Source organism: Peromyscus eremicus, chromosome 20 (assembly GCF_949786415.1).
Source record: "Peromyscus eremicus chromosome 20, PerEre_H2_v1, whole genome shotgun sequence".
In the NCBI taxonomy this organism is placed as follows: domain Eukaryota; kingdom Metazoa; phylum Chordata; class Mammalia; order Rodentia; family Cricetidae; genus Peromyscus; species Peromyscus eremicus.
In genome coordinates this window covers 39,712,582-39,731,211 of record NC_081436.1, presented here as the reverse complement: position 1 = coordinate 39,731,211, position 18,630 = coordinate 39,712,582, and positions in this window count along the sequence as shown.

Below are 18,630 nucleotides of genomic sequence, written 5' to 3'. Positions count from 1 at the left end.
TGGCTTGACCTGCATCTGTTGTCTCAAGGAGGAAGGGTCACTTCCTCTGTGCTCCATGTCACAGAGAGTTCAAAAGATACCATCACCTTCGTCAATATCATTCACTCCAAAGCCATTTTGTGAGGATTGATAACAGAGTAGTCATTAAATTAGGTGCCTAACTGCAACGGTAGGAAGAAAGTCAATGCCCCTCACCTTCTTGGGGGAGTTCTTGTCCAGTGATTGCTGGGGTTCACTTTGTCAACACTCTTATAACACCACGACCATTCCTTTCCATATCTCTTAGGCAACATTTTAATTGTGTTGGTAAAATATCTGGAGATAATAATAATAAAAATAAAAACAAAACAACACCAAAAAAATCCAAATGTTTGAAAAGAATAACAAAGATTTATCTGGAGATTTTGTTAAAATGTGAATGTCCATTTGCTCAACTCTGAATTAGCAAATCATAGAGTGAATCCCAGAACTCAACATTTTCAAGGCAATCCAGATGCTTCTAATATGAGCTTCGAACGCTTCGCGTTTTGCAAACATTGTCTAGTATTACAGTATTTTGTATATTTTCGTTATGTTCACTGCGTTTTGGATGTCCCAATGGCCCCATAAAGTGCATAGAGTGGAGAGATCATCTCCAATTTATTCATGGAAAAAAATGTATGTGTAAAATTGTCTATTGAATCTAATTTAAAATAGCTGGCATCTGATTTTTTCAGACCTTTGCTGGACTTGTGGAGAGTAAGTTTAATGAGTTTACACTGGATGAAAGAGAGAGGGAAACATGCAAAATGCCAAGTGCTTTCTATTCTCTACTACCTGTAATTTACTCTAGAGAATCTCAGTAGCTACATGCATATAAATCCATTGTGTTAAACTTAATCTATGCCTTAAAGGAGATAAGTTGATTCATTCACCAAGTCCATTCATTTACATAATATTTATCAGGTAACCATTGTGTGCCTAGCATTGTTTTTTCTGTTTTGAAAACAGCAGTATATAAAAAACAGTTTTTAAAAATGTCTTCATAGGCTAGGCATTTTAGCTGGAAAACAGAAATTAGGAAACCACTTCACAGAGCAATTGGTTTATATTTGAAGGAAGTCATTCAGAAGTCCACACTCTAGATGTGGTATTTCAAGTGGTTATTATTAGCACAACCGTCATCAACACTAGAGAGGCCAGGTGTACACGCAGCTCAGGTAAAATCCTAGCTTAAATGATACCAGAAATGATTCATTGGTGCAGGGAATGACACTCGAGATGTGTGGCAGAAGAAAACCCTACACTTTCACAAATAAAGCAGAACCCCATGACAAACTTGGAAGCCTTACATATTTGGCATAGCTGTGTCTGTAATTCTATTTAATCCCCCACCCACCCACATACACATACTTTAGGGAGGGCTCTGTCACCTTGTCATTCTGAAGGACTAGCTGAAACTATACGCCTATCAAACTAAGGAGCATATATACCTCCGTTGGGGAGAACTAAATGGATAAACAAGGCAGCATGCACCTTATGGCAGTGTGACAAATGTTTATGCAATAAGCTTGCCTTTATCAAAAGCACTTCTTTCAAAAGTAAAATTGTTGGCAGCAGATTCCTAAACCCACTTATTCCTCATTATCATGGTCCATTGTTTGCCAAAATAATCTAAGAGTTGAGCAGCCAAACTGATATATCAAATTGTCACTAACTGTCTCATTTAATCCCTCACAATAATGCTGAAATGCAGATGATCTTACTACCTACACTTCACAGATTCCACTTCTCAGGCTGAAGGGAGATAAATGAATTTACCTGGTGTTGTGATTGAGAATCAAGGAGCAAACCAAAGGTTTAAGTGGTTGATTGACAAAGCTCGTATCACTTCAACTTCCTCACCCTGGTTTGAGAAGATCCTGCTGTTGTAAAACTTCTAGAAGCCTAGCATTCAGCATTTCCCAGTGCTCTTGTGGGTGTTTCAGACCTTTTAACATTGCAGCATGGAGTTGTCGCCTACAAACTTTACACTTGAGGACCACATAATACATTTATATTTGAAAATCTCATGATATTAGAAATGTATGGTTTTATGCTGGGCCCCAGTCATAGCTATCCTAAGGTGCATGTGTCCCATGACCTGCAGATTGGACACCTTGTTGAGTACACCATTTGCTGTCACATCAGCCAACACTGTCTTTGTGCATCTTCTCAAACTTTCTGTCCATCAAGTGCCAGTTCAAATTTTCAGTAACACATAGCTCTTTGTAAACTGTGGTAACCACTTTTTTTTTTTTTTCATCTATGTGAAATGTCTTCCCAGTGTAACCAACTGAGAATTTCAAATTGGAAATTATTTTTTTCTACACTTACCAAGTACACCCCAGAAACTGCTATGATACAGTGTCTGCAAAGGATACCTAATCTTTGCTTCTTCCACATATAAATCCTAACTGTACACTTTAAAAACACAGGAAGAAATTAGATGGCTAGTAAGCATTTCTTCCTGAAGAATTCTCACAGGATTCTAGGTGGTATGGTGTACATTACTTTCAGATAAAACAGTCAGAAAAATCATTGAGACTTTTATTTTTAATTTAAATTGTTAATTCTATGAGCTATTGTTTTGTCATTCTTTTTAATTGAAGGATTAGAGACTTTGGAACAACAGGAGTTTTATTTTTAAAATGTATAGTGATGCATGGAGAAGTCTGAGTCAGCAATAAGGTTATCTGAGGCCAGCCTAAGGAAATAACTTGTGGAGAGAGGTTTTATGTAGACTTAGGAGGACTGAATGTAATACAGAATGCTCAAATGCAGAAGTGCACATGGAGCCAAAGCTTTACAAATTACATTTTCTCCTTTGATTATAAACAAGTTAAAGGGAGAGGTAGTGGATGTACCATATGTTAAGTTAAAAGAGAAGGATTTAAATAGTTCTCAACTTGCTTTGGGGGAAAAATACCCACTTTTATTATATTATCTCTTCATACTCAAAGCATACTTCCCTTTGCTGGTAATTAAAACTGACTGACTTTGTGAAAAACTGTGACTTTGTTGATTAGCCATGGGAAACACATTCAAGATTCACAGCACTGAATATATGCATGTATACAGTTGAGTAACTCCTCCCAAGTCGGATCCTAAGCTGAGCAATCACAGGGGATTCCACTCATGTATGGAGTTCTTTAATTTTTGGCCTGTCTTTCAGCTCAGTACAAATTTACCATATTCCAGGTGTGTACATTTGAAAAACAACCAATATGGGAAATGTGGTCATTTGATAAGTTTGCACAATATCATTCTGAGAAACAATGTATCACCTTCGACAAACTTCTAGGTTAAAACAACAACAACAACAAAACTGCATCATTAAAAACCTTTGGAAAGAAGTGTTGCATGATGAAACACATGAGTATAAACATCTGGAACTGCCAGAGGTGGAGATTTTATGGTAAAGTCATATACTGTGATAGGCTCCACCATTTTGAGTTGGATTTATTGCACACATCTCAGCTGCGGCTTCATCTTCTCCAAATATGGAAGTAATTACGACTGTGATATCTCAACTAATCAAAATTTAGCAAGATGATATGCCAGCCAATGCCTGGCTCACAAAGTCATGCATTAAATAAAGATTATTCCCTTCCCATATCTTTTCTTGCCTCTCTTATGGTAATGTATCTATTCACACGCTGTTCCCCTTGTGGCAGCCATGATAAATCAACACACTGTACCCGATCTCAGGGACAATTTTGTTGGAAGAACCAGGAGTTCCTAAGTGTAGATCACAGTGCTACCAAGAAAGAAATGTACATGAATGTTCTTCATACTTTACGTACAGAAAATAGAAGGTGGTGGATTTGAAAACTGCTGTTGATCTATCTCTGAGTTTTATACTAATGGCATGTGGCCAGCAAGAATTGGGTATAACACATCTAGATAATCAGGATATGTCAGAACACAAGTCATTGCTACATTGAAAAGGTGTCCAGAACACACACACACACACACACACACACACACACACACACACACACATAAATAAATAAATAAATAAATAAATAAATAAATAAATAAATAAATACTAAAAAAAAAACCTGAGAATCTATGATGGAGGTAACAGGAGAGACCAAGTGTGTATCACTGAAGATCAAGACAAGTCAGAGAGCTAAACTGTATATTCAAAAAAGAAGTCAGAATAACACAAAAGCAGGATATAGTTCAAGCAGCATGAGCTCCTTGCCTCTGGAATTTGTTTCACACATGCTCAGCATACACAGGTGCCAAACACAGAACAAGTAAAGAGTGGCTTACACGCCTCTGCCACTTGCCCTAAAGGAGTATATCAAACACTGAGCTGGTATCCAGGATACCCAGATCCAGATCTCAGTAGAGATGTAGGCATTATAATGTCGGCAAGTAGATGCTTCCAATGTCCCAGTAATACAGTGGGAAGGATGCGTCCTCTATTTTGTAAGTGATAGCTGTTTTAGAATGACATTTAAAGAGCATAGGTCACTATGGAAGGGCACAGCATTTCTTGATTACAGTACTAGGTCTACAAGGTATAGCAGCAGTAGTTACTTGGAAAGAGTAACTATTCTTCCAAAAACAGGACAGCAATATACTTTCCTCATACAGTTGCTATAAGAATTAAATGATGCCAGCAAAAAGAAAGAAAGAAAGAAAGAAAGAGTGTTTACAACACAGCCAGTTAATGTAAACATTCTGGAAAGGAAATATGAACTATAATTACCAATGAGAACATAGTTGTGAACAGGTAATGTGGGAAGCACAGAACTTGGCTTCAGAATCAGACAAACTTAAGCTCTGATTGAAAAGCCACCATTATGAGCTGGATGCTTTGAGTGAAATTACTTAACTCCTCTTAATATTATTTTTTTTTAACTTACAAGCCAAGCATGTTAACTCATTGTTCAAAGTATTCTTATGAAGATTTGAGACAAACCGAGAAGCAAGTGGAATAAGGTATATGTTTGGTGAATGGCAATTATGTATAATTACAGGATGATAGGTATATCCAGCAAGGATTCCTATTAGAATTGATATTATTTTACATTCTTTCCTGAGCAGAAAAAAAAAATGACTTGCTACATGCTAAGACTGACATTCTTGAGTCAACATGTGTGAGAAGAGCCAGTGGGGGTGAAAGTCAAGAATTACATTTCATATGCTTCTTTCTGTACAGAAAATCCCATCCAAGAGGATTGATTCTCATCATTCATTTGTCTCCTGTGGCTCACATTCATAATGGCCCTTTGCCCAGCTCTTTCTTCCCTCTGGTCTCACTTGTCGGTGAGACTACTGTGGAGAAAAGGAAAATATCCTGGGAACTAAATGCCACAGGTAGCCTAAGGACATGAGCTCTATGTCCCGTGGGTCTCTAACTTCAACAATGAGGCCACTGTCCTCCCCAGAAAGGCTAGAATGTGGATTAGCGCCAGTTGGACCCACGTACCATCATCAAAGACCAAAGGCCTACAAGTGGGCCAGAAGAAGGCTGAAGAAGAGTGTTTGAGAATGCAACTGGTGAGGCACTCTCACTGAGCTCTTCAAAGGCTTGGATTCTCCCCAGCTCCAAGCATGCCAGATACTCAGAAGAGGAAGCAACTCACTCGGGATTCCCAGTGAGAGTCAGGGCTGAGAGCATCCATCAAGGGAGAAGGGAAGCAATGCTTGAACTGTTTGTACCCAGTAGGTATTTTACACTGACCCCATTTGCTCACCAACATCCTTACATCACGTTCTGTACACTGTAAGCCTTCAACATAGTTTACTTTGGGCTGTTACTATTGTCTGTCATCTTTGACATCTTTCACAAGTGAAAGAGTCTTTTGGTTTTAAAGACACTTGCCCCAATCATCTAGCTAATTAGTAGCAAAACTGAGATTCAAACCCATTGTCTACCTCCAAAATTAACCACTTTGCATCAAAGCATGAAGGAACCAGACTACTATAAACCTCCTTTGAACCACCAGTCACATGAGGTACAATGGCAGAAAAGACACAAAATACCATCCTTCCCAAATCTTAGTCTAATTCAGGGTTTTGGAAAGTATGGGTTATGGCCATCTATATTATACTACTTTAAAAACATAAATAAAATAAATACAAAGTAATACATTCTGTATAAGTAAAGTATCAATGACCCTTGTTTCAACTACATATAAACATGTATACATGTAATATATGCATACACTGTGTCGTGGCATACAAAATATAAGCCTTGATGTTCATAGGCAGAAATTTTCATAAGCCATCAATTTGGCAAGCATGCAAGCAGCAGACAGAGATTTGCAAGGCACACTTCCTGTTGGCTCTTTTGTCACCAGTATTTGGGGGTCTTTAACATGTTTCTCAAATGGAAGAGATGCCTCACAACAGCTCAGAGCAACATAAGCAGATACTGAGCCACGATGTCATGGAGCTGGTCTCAAAAACATCCATGAACATGCCATTAGTCATTAACTTAGTAGTATAGAGGGGCCCCAAAACAGCTTGACCACACAACAGCCATGACAGGCTTAGGGGCCTAGACACAGCTTCTGTGAAAGGCTTATTGGCATGCAACACCCAGATGCAGGAAAAGCCTTAAGCTGATACCACCCAGGGATCCACCCAGGGATGAGGAAGTACCTGACATCTCAAACATTCCAACCATTAGATAAGGTGGCCAGATGTCCTTAAGTCTAGCACACACCTATTTTTGTTTTACAGATACCCCTAGACAATTGTCAGCCAATCAGGGTCCTGGATCCTGGAAATCCTTTCACCCCAACCTCTGCTATGATAAAAATCCCACCCCACCTGAGCTCAGGGCTCTCTGCTCTCACCCCCTGCATTGGACAGACAGAGAGACCAAGCTCAGAGCTTGAAGATAATAAAGTCTCTTTGCTTTTACATATGGGATTCGGTCTCCATGGTGGTCTTTTGGGGGTCTCCACGATCTGGGCATAACAGTAGCATGCTATGAGTTGAGATATGATCCAAACTGAGGATAATTCACTTTTTTTTATTTAGTAAATGTTGTTCTAACATTTTCTGATGCCCATCTGGGAAGCAATTATTGGATTAAATAACAAAGACAAGGAGTTCAGAGGGCAAAAAAAAAAAAAAAAAAAAAAAAAATGGCTGGAGACTCCTATCCTAGCATTCACATTCCCTTCCACACATGAAACAAAGACCCTCTGCACCAGAACTTATTTCAAGAGCTACAGATATCAGATGTCAGACCAAGTTGCATTGGGATAAGAGGCCAGGATAAACATGTCTGCCACATGTACATGTTTTATTTAGCATACATTTTTAATAGTTAATTACCTCACCACAAAAATACTAAAATCACTAGTTGATATCCAAATGTAGGCTAAATAAATAAACATTATTTTAACTTTAAATATTTAATATTTAGCCCAAATCTGAATTTACTATCAGAATTTCCAGTTTTTGCTGATGAACAAACTCACCAATTTATTCAAAACCAACGTCACATGTATCTCAATTTCAGTTAGAGGCATTATTATGTTTGATTATGTTTCTTGAGCAAGTGGTAACTTTACCAAATGATTAATGAAGTTTAGTTTATAGATCCTTTATTTATTGAATACAGTATGTTCAACATGAAATGTTTGCCCTAATTTTGAGTTTTTAAAAGTATCAAATGAAGATACTACTTATCTTCTTTATATTTTTTATATCATCTGCCTCCCTTGTCCAGTCCCAAATCCAGCCAGATTGCTCACTCAGTCTACCCGCTATGCCAGCACAAAGAGAAACAGATTTAAATAGGGCAGAGCCTTGGTTCTCCAGCTTCTACAGCCCAGTGGGGGGACTGAACCAAGAAGACACATATTAGCTCATGTGTCCTAAGCCTTTATTAAGTGCTGTCCTAAGTACTTCACACAGATAAATTTGCTTAATCTCTCCAACAACTCTTTTAAATAGACACTGCTGATTATTTGTTTTTGCAAATAAATACTTCGATTAGTCATGGGCCAACTAAGAAACTAGCCCATGATGCCATGGTCTAAGAGTTAGGGCCTGGATTATACTGGTCCCAATGTATGAATTATCATTCACTGATAATCTCTAGGCTAACACAAGTGTTTGTGGCTCTCAATTTACAGTCACCTGTACAGCAAGAAGAGCAAAACTAAGCACAAAATTATGTCAACATGTGATTTTAGACCTAAATGGTCAAAAAAAAAAACTAATAAAAATAAAAATAACTAATAATACTTTAAACTCATTAGATAACCTACTGTAGATAATTTTGCATCTTTCTCCCAAAAGAATGGTCTTCTTTCCCTAAGCCATATGCTTCTCATTTCTAAGGTAGAGAATAATAATTCTCTCTGCACATGTTTAAATTACTGAGAGTTCCCTTAAGGTGACAAACTGCTCATGAACCAGCACAATTAGTAGCCACACAAAATCTACTATACCATTCCTTGGTTTCTCATGTGTTCCATTTCAGTCTCTGAGTGCATAGTTGTAAACCACCAACTGTGGGTTAACTCTATTTTTAAAGACAATATAAAATGTCTTTAAAGCATCAGTCCAGAAGTTACTCTGAATTCTCACTAACACATGATGCAATCCCCCCTAATATAAGACTATCTGTAACTCACATCTGTATGACAGTGCATGCAGTATGAAGTGCTTTCGTATGCATTATTTCATTTGCTGTTCATTCTCTAAGAAGGAACATCTCCTGAGATAACTAAAATTAAAATAACATCCATTTCAAAAACTCTAATTAAAGAAACCTAAAATTGGGAGCATTTGCTATAGATAAACTGTAATTGTTGCTCCATGGAGGAAATGAGTGGGAAAAAACTGGGTCATACATAATGCTTCCCTGATTAAGGAGAGATGATGAAGTGCTGAGGCTCTGCGACTGAACATGCAGGGAATGTCAGGTTGGGTCGTTAAACTCTGTGCTTCGGCTTTTTTTTTTTTTTTTTAACCAATAGTGCATGTGTTCAGTCACATGCCGACTCATCTCAGAGCATCTGTGAGAACTGACAAAGAGTCCCTCAGTACAGAGATTGTTGAGTTTTTTCATTTCTGTGACTGTTATGCTCAGGACAGGCGTTGGTATGTGAGAAGCATGCAATACTATTAATAGATGGAGAGTTGTGTGGATGAATGACGGATGGTGCATCAGTGGAGTAATGGATAGACAATTAACTACCTAAGCTGGCTTCCTCTGCTATTGGTCCTTTTCATAAATTTGTACTGTTTGTACAACACTGGAATTTGCTCAAGGCTTCTGCACCTGTGTAGCATACCCATCTACTGTTCACTACCTTCCTCAGAATACTTGTCTCTTGAACTTCACCTCAAATGTGTGTGAACTGGTTGTCCCTTAATTCTGTCTACTAAGAAAAAAAAAAAAACAGCGTTCATCTCTCACCTAGCCTTATTATCTTCTGAGCTCTTATTATATTTTTAAAACTCATTTTTTATGAATTTATATCTACGTTTTCTATTGAATGTAAACTCTGTTAAGGTAAGGAATACAATTCTGGCACTATGAAACACTCTGTGTAAAATACAGTGTTAAAACTTCACACTGGTAACACATACACTGTAGAATTAGTGACGTAAGTATAATCCTTTTTTCATTTATTTTCTGGATGTTCAATCAATGGGCTTTATGTCCATGGCGTCATCCTCTTCTCTCAGTCTGATCCTCATTTGAGAAACCTTGGAACTTTCTTAGTGATAGTATATGATATGAATTTATTGTCTACTGATGCCAAAGTTTGAAAAATAAGAATTTGCTTCTGCCTCCTCTGCATGAAAATATTGTTTGTCAAACTGACTCCTAGATTTTTTTGTTAAGAAAAGAGCTAGAAACAGATAGATGGATGTATAGGAGGGTAGATGAATGACAGACAGATGAATAAGTCATAAATTTAAAATTTTTTTCAAAATTTATGGTAATTTTATCCAGATGCTTGCAAATGTTCTTTGTTTCCTTCATGAAGCCTTCTTCAATGAAAAAGAATTGCCATTATGCCAAGACTCCAACACATGTTCTCTGATGACTTCTACAAGTGCCTCCAGTCACACTATTTTGAGTCCAGTGTACACACAAGCTATATTTTGCACATTGAGTTGAGTGGAGAATGACTGATTGGCAAAAATGCAAAAAAAAAAATGTATTTGAAAATACAAACATCTACTTCAGTGTTATACGAATATATGGACTAGAAGGTGTGCTATGTATGTCTCATGGCCATGGGCTTTGTTTCAGTTACCTACTGCTGCAAGAGAGCCATCCAAAAACTGGTAACTTAAAATAACAATTATTTATTTTATTCATAAGACTTCAACTTAGGCAAGCTTCACAAAGAATGTCTACTCAATGTGGCATCAGCTGGAGTCAGGGAACCAGGACTAGAAAATCCACCTCCATGACAGTTATTCAGACAATGGTCAGGTTAATCCTAGTTGTTGCTGAGAGTGCTGGAGAGCCTGTCAGTTGTGTCTCAAACTGTTACAATTTAGGGCTAGATTCTATAAGAAGGCACTCTGGGATAACAAAGAGGAAGAAGCACATAGTGTATTTTATGGCCCTAGTCTTGAAAATAAAAATAAGTGATTTCTGTGGTCACATTTTACAGTTACATCTTCTGAGACTCAAGAGTAGTGAACATGGATTAGAAGTTTTGAATGTAGGAGGGATAAAGTGCAAAATGTCTATGAGATGGGAGATATTGTTGACACTCACCTTTGGTAAACAAAATCTATTCTAGGCTTCCTAAAACCCACTCCAGAGGGACATGCACGGTCGTATAATCAAAGACAGCTTCAGCAAAGCCACCCAGGTGCCCCTGGGAACACCTTCCCTCTCCCTTTCTTCTCCCTCCCTCCTAAAAAATAAAAGGACAGATTATTATTTGTTAGTCTTGACTTTTCTCACTTTAAGCAAATTCTATGTAGTGCTTACAATTTGCCACCCATTTTAAAGTTCTACATATTTAAAAAAAGAAAAATTTTGTCTATCTTGAAAGGGGAACAAAGATATTTTATGCATTTATTTAAGGATTATGAACAATGAATCCAAAAGAAAAGAGGAGAAGGAAAGGGGAGGATAGTGTGAGGAAGAAGGTTGTCTAAAGCATAGATACTCACTTAGAAATAAGAGAGTATGACTCTTATCATCTTATCAAACTTCTATTGAGAAAGGTAGCCTTGAAATACTGTGGTGTTTTCCACTATCTAACATTTTAAGTACAATCTGTAAAAGGAGAACTTGAGAAACATAAATGCAAAGTTGTAGTATAAAAACAGTGCAATGCAAAGCAAAGAAAAATTTTAATCATGCCTTGAATAATACTGTAGAAGTAAGATATTCAAGTTTCATACATTGTGCACACTCAATGTACATGTGTTTACATACACTCATAAAAAGAGAATGACTCTCTCACCTCTCCATGGCAGCATTTCCCATTCTTAAAATCTTCAGTTGAACTCAAAGATGGTATTAGTTCATTTACTCCTACTTTTAATGAATATGAATTGCATACTTCACGTCTACCTTGTTCTAGGTGCCCAAGTGCCATAATGAACAGGGAGACGTTATCCCCATTCTACATCTTCAAAAGAAATATCTAACAACTAGACAAGGTTTTGCTTTTCATAATTCTTGTTCTTTATATTTGACTTGCCATAAAATCTGTTGAACAGTGGCAAGGGGTGTTGTGAGGAGGGTGGGAAATCCCTCAAGAGATTCCCAGGAGGCTTTTTTTGGAGACAACTCTGGGTTGCTAGTGACAGGTTTGATGTCATAACAGCCAGCAGTTTATAACCATTCCTTTCTTCCCCTTTCAGTGTCATATAGACAGGCTGCAGATGCTGGATTTCTCACTTTCAAAGCTTCCTCTGCAATAAGGGAAAGCCACCTTACTAGTTCTACCTGTGGAGATGTTGAAGGGCTGTTTTCAAGGGTTTTTAGGGAATGTTTTTTTACATGTTAAAATGGACAGGAATAAGAGAAACACGCTGTCTGCTCAGGCCTCTCTTGGTTTCCTGAGTTTGAGTTCAGCTGGTCATAGGAGATTGGCCATTCTGAGGCCATCAACGAAAGGAAGGAGAATTGCATCAGTATTGGCTTAGTGCCCTGATAGTCCTGAGCCACTGAGCAGGAAACACTAACCGTCTTGCTATGTAAAAGAATTGTGTCTTAACTATTTTCATTTGGGTATTGAGTTACTTGAGTTACTTACATGTAACCTTGGTGGTAGGTTTTGGTGATAGTACCAATGATGGTCCTGATGGTGGTGCCAGTGGGAGCGGTACTGGTGAGTTTTGAATCAGAAGGGGGAAGCACTGATTTATTCAAGAGTGTTATCATTTTGATAAACAGGGACAACTGGGTGGTAACACCGATTTCCAGTCTATGCAAAAGTTTGCGTAAAGCCATTTTTTGACAGACATTGAAACCTCATAAGCAGATAAGCAGAGGCAACTGGAATTTTGTCCTCCTCTGTGGGGTCCTTCTATCTGATATTCTAAAGATTTCATTGCTCCAGGTCTTACATTTTCACAGGAATTAAGCAATGAATAGGAAAGAAAAGAGATAAACAATCACACCCAGAGTGACTTCCCACTCCTCATTGTCTTATGCAAAGAAAAGAAATTCTTTGGATGAGCTCCTTCCAAAGCAAACATCCTGAGCACCTAAGCATCCAGCCTGTAGATCCCAGTAGCCAGCAGGCTGACTCACTTACGTTCATGCAGCTCCCTTGTGCCAGTGCGTTACACTGAGAACATTCTAGGCTATCACACTGCTGGGGCTGGAAGAGGTGGGGAAGTGGGGGTTGCCCAAATGGGTCACTTTCTAGAAAGCTAGTTCTGAGAATGTTTCTCAGTATACAGAGAACTGAAATCTTAGTATTCTAACAGGATATTTTCTCCCAGCAGAGTCTACGCTTCTAGACGGAGAGAATTAACATGCAGTGAGTTCAGTTGAAAGGTCATTGTACTGCGGTCTGCAAAACCTAGGTACTTCTCAAGCTTATTTACCCTGCACTGTATTTAAACTACCTCCCTTCTGCCTTTGTTCTGTAAATAACTATTCCCCGATCCAACTGCCTATTGAACAGCAAGCCAATGATTCAGTTAATAATTGTAAACCTTAACAATTCAGCAAGCAGCCACATACAAAGGAACTAGATATCACTTGTCTGAATATTTGACAGTCACGCAAGACAGAAAATGGGGCTCCTGGAACAACAGTCATGTTGGGATCTGTTGGGGGAAGGGGCAGGGTGGGGTGGATTGTTGGGTTTTGAATGAAACTTTGCCTTAACGGTTCCAGTTTAGTCTTTCCCACACAAGCTCAAGCCCACATCTCACAGAAGTATTATATCTGTTAACTTCCTTGTACTTCGCTCCAAGAATTAGTGAGTCATGGTTTAAGCACAAATTCTTAACATAGGTGCTACGGAGGAACAAAGGAAAACAAAATGCCTCATTCTTTTATTTAGCCTTTAAAAGGAAACTCATGGTGGAAGCATTTGTGTAACATTCCTTTTATGTAACAGCAAGGACTTCAGCTGAAGGAAAAAACAGTGCAGCTGAGGAAGGGGTAGGAGTATGATATCTCTTCACTCATCTGTGCCCCCTCCTAGCCTTAAATGTCCATGATGCAATAATACCACAGGTGCTGGGCCAGCAAGGAAATACGAAGGTGCAATGTGGTGATGGGGCAGCAGCAAGGTGAAGGGGCATGCAGGAGAGGCAGAATCCTTCCCCGGTGTTAGAGGATGATGGCGTGGGCTCCTTAAATGCATGGGCAGCTCAGACAGGCAAGCTGGGGTTAAATCCTATTTTGCCATTTATTGGCTGTGTGGTTCTGGCAATGTGGCTGAGTGCTTTGGTGACTTATCACATCATTGGCAAAATCAGGACAATAACAAAAGCCATTTAGTAGATAATTTATGTTCAACTATGTCTGATACACACAGACAGAGATCACTGAACCCTGTGGAGTCCAGTTCTAGTTTCTCCAGCAAGAGTGGAAACTGACTTTCTTTGTTTTAGTTTTTTTGTTTGTTTGTTTTTCTAGTTGTTTGTTTTCATTTTGCTCCAGTATTTATTTGAGACTGAAGAAGAATTTACAGAAATGTTCTAGAAACAGGAGAAATGAATGTGTCTCAGCCATATCTCACTCATGAAACCTCAGAGCTAACTGAGATTAACTCAGTTAACCAACATGCATTAACTGCCTTGTGGCCAGAAAAAGAAAAGAATGCAGGTTGTCTGTGTTCCTAACAATCTCTCAGAATATGGTAAGCTCTTATGTACTATCTTAGATAGCATCTATGAACCTATCAATGCCCTGGATTTGGTGGTTGCTGTTTGGAGCACTTTCACAGTGCTGGTGTATTAGACATTAGATGGAACTCCAAGATGTAGATGGGCAATGCTTAAATGAAAGCTGTTCCACTCTACTCCCCCGGAACAGCACTCTTTCTTCATGTCTCCTTTCAGCATGATTGCTGTGGTTAATTTTATTCATTGGTCTTTTTGAAGAGCAGGTTTGGTCCTTCACGATATTTCCACTGTGTTGTGTTTCTATGCCAGGACTCTCACCTTTTACATGTATGTCTCTGTTCTCTTGTGCTTCCTCCTGTTTTTTGCTTTGTGAACTTATTCTCCAAGTCTTAATTGGACTTTATTTGCTTTGAGATGGTTTTTTCTAATAACATCAGAAGCTGCACCCATAAAGTCTCACCAACATGGCTGCTGAAACATGGGATGAACAAGGATGACACCAATGGACTTCCAACGCAGATGGAGAAAACTCCATGTCTCTACCCTATACAAAGAATTATAGGCAAATGAGAAATGATGGGAGTGGGAGGGATAGTCTTTCCCAGGGAAAAGTGCACCAGTGGTTATCCAATACCAATTTATCAGCCCTAAAAATACACATACAAGCAATATTATACAGACTGTATAGGTTATATTTAGGAATATATATGTGGGTGTATATATATATGTATATGTGTATATATGCATACATATCTGCATGCAACAACAATTAGTGAAAAAAAGTAGGCATGAATTTAAAAGAGAGTTAGGAGGGGTCTATGGGAAGTTCTGGAGGAAGGGGAGAGAGGAGAAATGTTATAATTATATTATAATCTTAAAAAATCCCCAACATAATATTTATGCATAGGAAAATACAGAAAAGACATTTTTACACTGTAAGTTTCCCTGTTATACATTTGTACCCAGTAGATTCACAATAACAATTGATTGTACAATTATTTCTAGATTTATTTTCTATTTTTAATTTATTATTGCTCTTAAGCTTATATCAAAGAATATTCACATTTCCCCAAAGGTTAAATTTTTTGAAAACCTGCTTACAATTATTTACTGGACATCTAGCTCTTGATTTTGGGTTTACAGAAAAGAATGACATTAAAATTCTCTACCTAGGAGAATTTTTCAAGTGGTTGTTTTTATTGTTTGTTTGTTTTGTTACCAAACACTAGGATTTTACAACTGTCTGTTGGACAAAAGACAATAATGCCATCTCTCCAGATGTTCTTCACACTTTAAGACAATGTCTTCATTTGTTCATTTATGGTGTACTTGTGAATTGATGTGTACAGGCAGTGTATGCATGTACAGTATATACATGTTCGTGTATGTGAGTGTGTGGGTGTGTGTGCTCCAGAATGCTTGTGGAGATCAGAGAACAGCTTCGGGTATTCTCCCTTCCCTTCCACTCAGTTTGGAAGTTGATACCCTGTGGTTCACCACTAGGTGTGATTTACTAGTAGCCTGCAAACCTCTGAGGATTCTGCTGTTTCCATCTCCTATTTTATTTTAGGAACATTGGTATTATACATGCATGTTACCATTCCCAGCTCTACATGGATTCGGGGGATTGAAAATCAGGTCCTCAAACCTGCCTGACCAGTGACCTAAACACTGAGCGATTTCCTCAGCCCCCAACAAGCTTATTTAAATCACTCACATGAACTTCGTCTTTTAAGAAGTTTTTGTCCGATCATTCTGTCACATTCTGTTTTGAGCAGCTGTATAGTTTGTCCTTACACCGATAGGATGAATTGTTTATCTTCCTGTCCTATAACAGGCTCTGACTAGATGCTTCGGATTTGGAGTTCTTCCTTTCTTAGTTGATTTATTCCCTAAGCTTTGCTGTCTGCTTCCCTAAAGTAGCAGCTGTTTTGTCCATACTGTAGCATTATGAAAATGTGTGATGAGAGACACACTGTAGAGACCCAACATAGCAGCTTCTACACAGCAGACAATAACCCATTCTAGTGCTCTTCCTTCCTTCCCTCTAAGCTATCTATGTCCCAATCCCAAGAGTACAAGGTTGGGTATGGAAAAAGTGTTGTGCTGATTGCTATTTACAGCACTTCCAGATCAGATCCCTGGTATTCTTCTGTATTGTTGACCACTGATCTGTGCATTTGAAAGAAGCTCTAGGGATATAAGATTATATCTAGACACATGAGAGAATAACAGCACTGCTTGAGCTTGAGAAATTTGAATGTGAGAAACTCAGTCTCTCTGTGTTGAGATGGAACAGCTTTGAGGGCACGTTAGTTCATGGGACTCTGCCTTGTGAGTGGATTAATGCCTTTATTGCAGGAGTAAGTTAGTCATTCAGGGAGGGGTTCCTGAAGAAAGACTGAGTTTGGATCCTTTCCTTCTCTCACATGTTTGCACCTTCTCATGGGCTTCTACCTTCTGTTAAGGGATGATCCAGCAAACAGGTCCTCACCAGATATAGACTTCTTGATTTTGGACTTCCCAACCTACAGGAGTATAAGAAATGAGTGTCTGTCACTTCTAAGTACCCAGTCTCAGGCATTCCATTAGGGCAGTACAAAGTGGAATAAAACAAATACAACTGTAGGCAACTAGTTCCAAACTGGATCAAAGGGTGTCTTGTGAAATAATGTAGTCATTGTTCTCTTAGCTTTGCTCCAATAAGCCAAAGATGCACTGATGTATCAGAGGTAGGTATGGATTCTTGGATTTCCCCTTTTACACAAAGGAGATGACACAGGTATGAAGTTCCAGGCACCTTGCCCATCTTTTGTAATCTGTTCTGTTTTTCTCTCTGATGGTGACTTTAGATTCAGCCTCTGCCATCCTCTAGCTTAAAGCACTGATGCTTCCTCAAGTTCCCTCTCCAAACTTGCCAACAGCGATGACCCTTCTAAGGATATGGAATCAGTGTTCCGGAAAAATGAATTAAACACACACACACACACACACACACACACACACACACACACACACACACACTGCTTATCAATATCAGAGAAATTCTTTTGGGTGGCTTATTTAATATACTCACGTTCATATTTTCAGTTATTACCCATGCTCACTAAATAATACTCAACTGTTGGCCCTTTTGTTCCCCTTCCCTCATAAATACCTGGCACAATATAGTTTTTGTTCTTATGAACTTAAGTGCCTCTGTGAAGGTAGCTCACTTTTGAAAAAGGAATGTCGCTTAGCAGCAAACAAGTTCATATAATACCATAACTAAAAGAGCCAGTATTGTCTGCATACACCATCACTCTGAGCAAAAAAGAAAGCCCAATAAGAAGATGATATCATGTGCACTTTTCTGAAGACAAATCATCATCTCAGAGAACTTACCTATACAGGCCGCACATTTGGGCAGTAATAGGGGTCTAAGCCATTTCAATGCCCATGTTCTTTCTACTTGACCATATTATTCCCTCACAAGACTTCCTTAGGCTGTATAGAAGTGTAATCCGTATATAGCTTCTTCACATTAGAATTGATAAATCGAGTCGCTTCTCAACAGTTTTTGAAACAAACAAACAAAAAAGAATCCCAAAAGTCTTCAAATGTCTTATAGCAAGAATTAATGGTCCCAGAATGCTCACGTAGTCCAAATGGGCACTGTGGTCACTTCTGTTCTATGCCAGAATCAACAGTTTTCTGAGATGAGACATGCCCCAGGTTGATGTTCTTGAGCAAACTGAAAGATATTGGAAAAATATAAAAGCTTCTGAAGATGACACCATCAGTTCCTCCCTTTCCTATATGAACACATGGTACTCTACTCACCAGAGTGTCCTTTTTGTCTTCTTGAATCTGGAGTGGCTCCTTCACTTCGCTGAAGTGGCTCCTTCATTGAAGAGAAGTGGAGGCTGTGAGAGTCAGTTCCAGGCTTAGCCTTAGACGATTTGATAGTCTTCCACTCCTGAAGCCAACTGGCTCATAAGAAATCTGAGTGAGCTGACAAGAGCCACGTGTAAAGAATCAAAAGCTAGATGCAGGAGAGAAAAGAGAGGAAAAGATGATGGACATATATTTGATTCAAGTTTTCTCTGATTTTCAAGGACAACCCAGTCACAGGGCAGAGAGTAACTCACCTCATACTCATTGGAGCAGAAGAGTCCATTGTTGATAGCAGTCAACCTGCAGAATGGTGAGAAGCATTACTTTTTGGTTTTGTTTAATTTGTTAAGCTATATGGTATTTTATTACATAGCAATAGATGCCCAAAACAAAATAGATAAACAAAAACAAAACATCTTTCTCATATCCCATATGTAACCATTCATTATATCAATC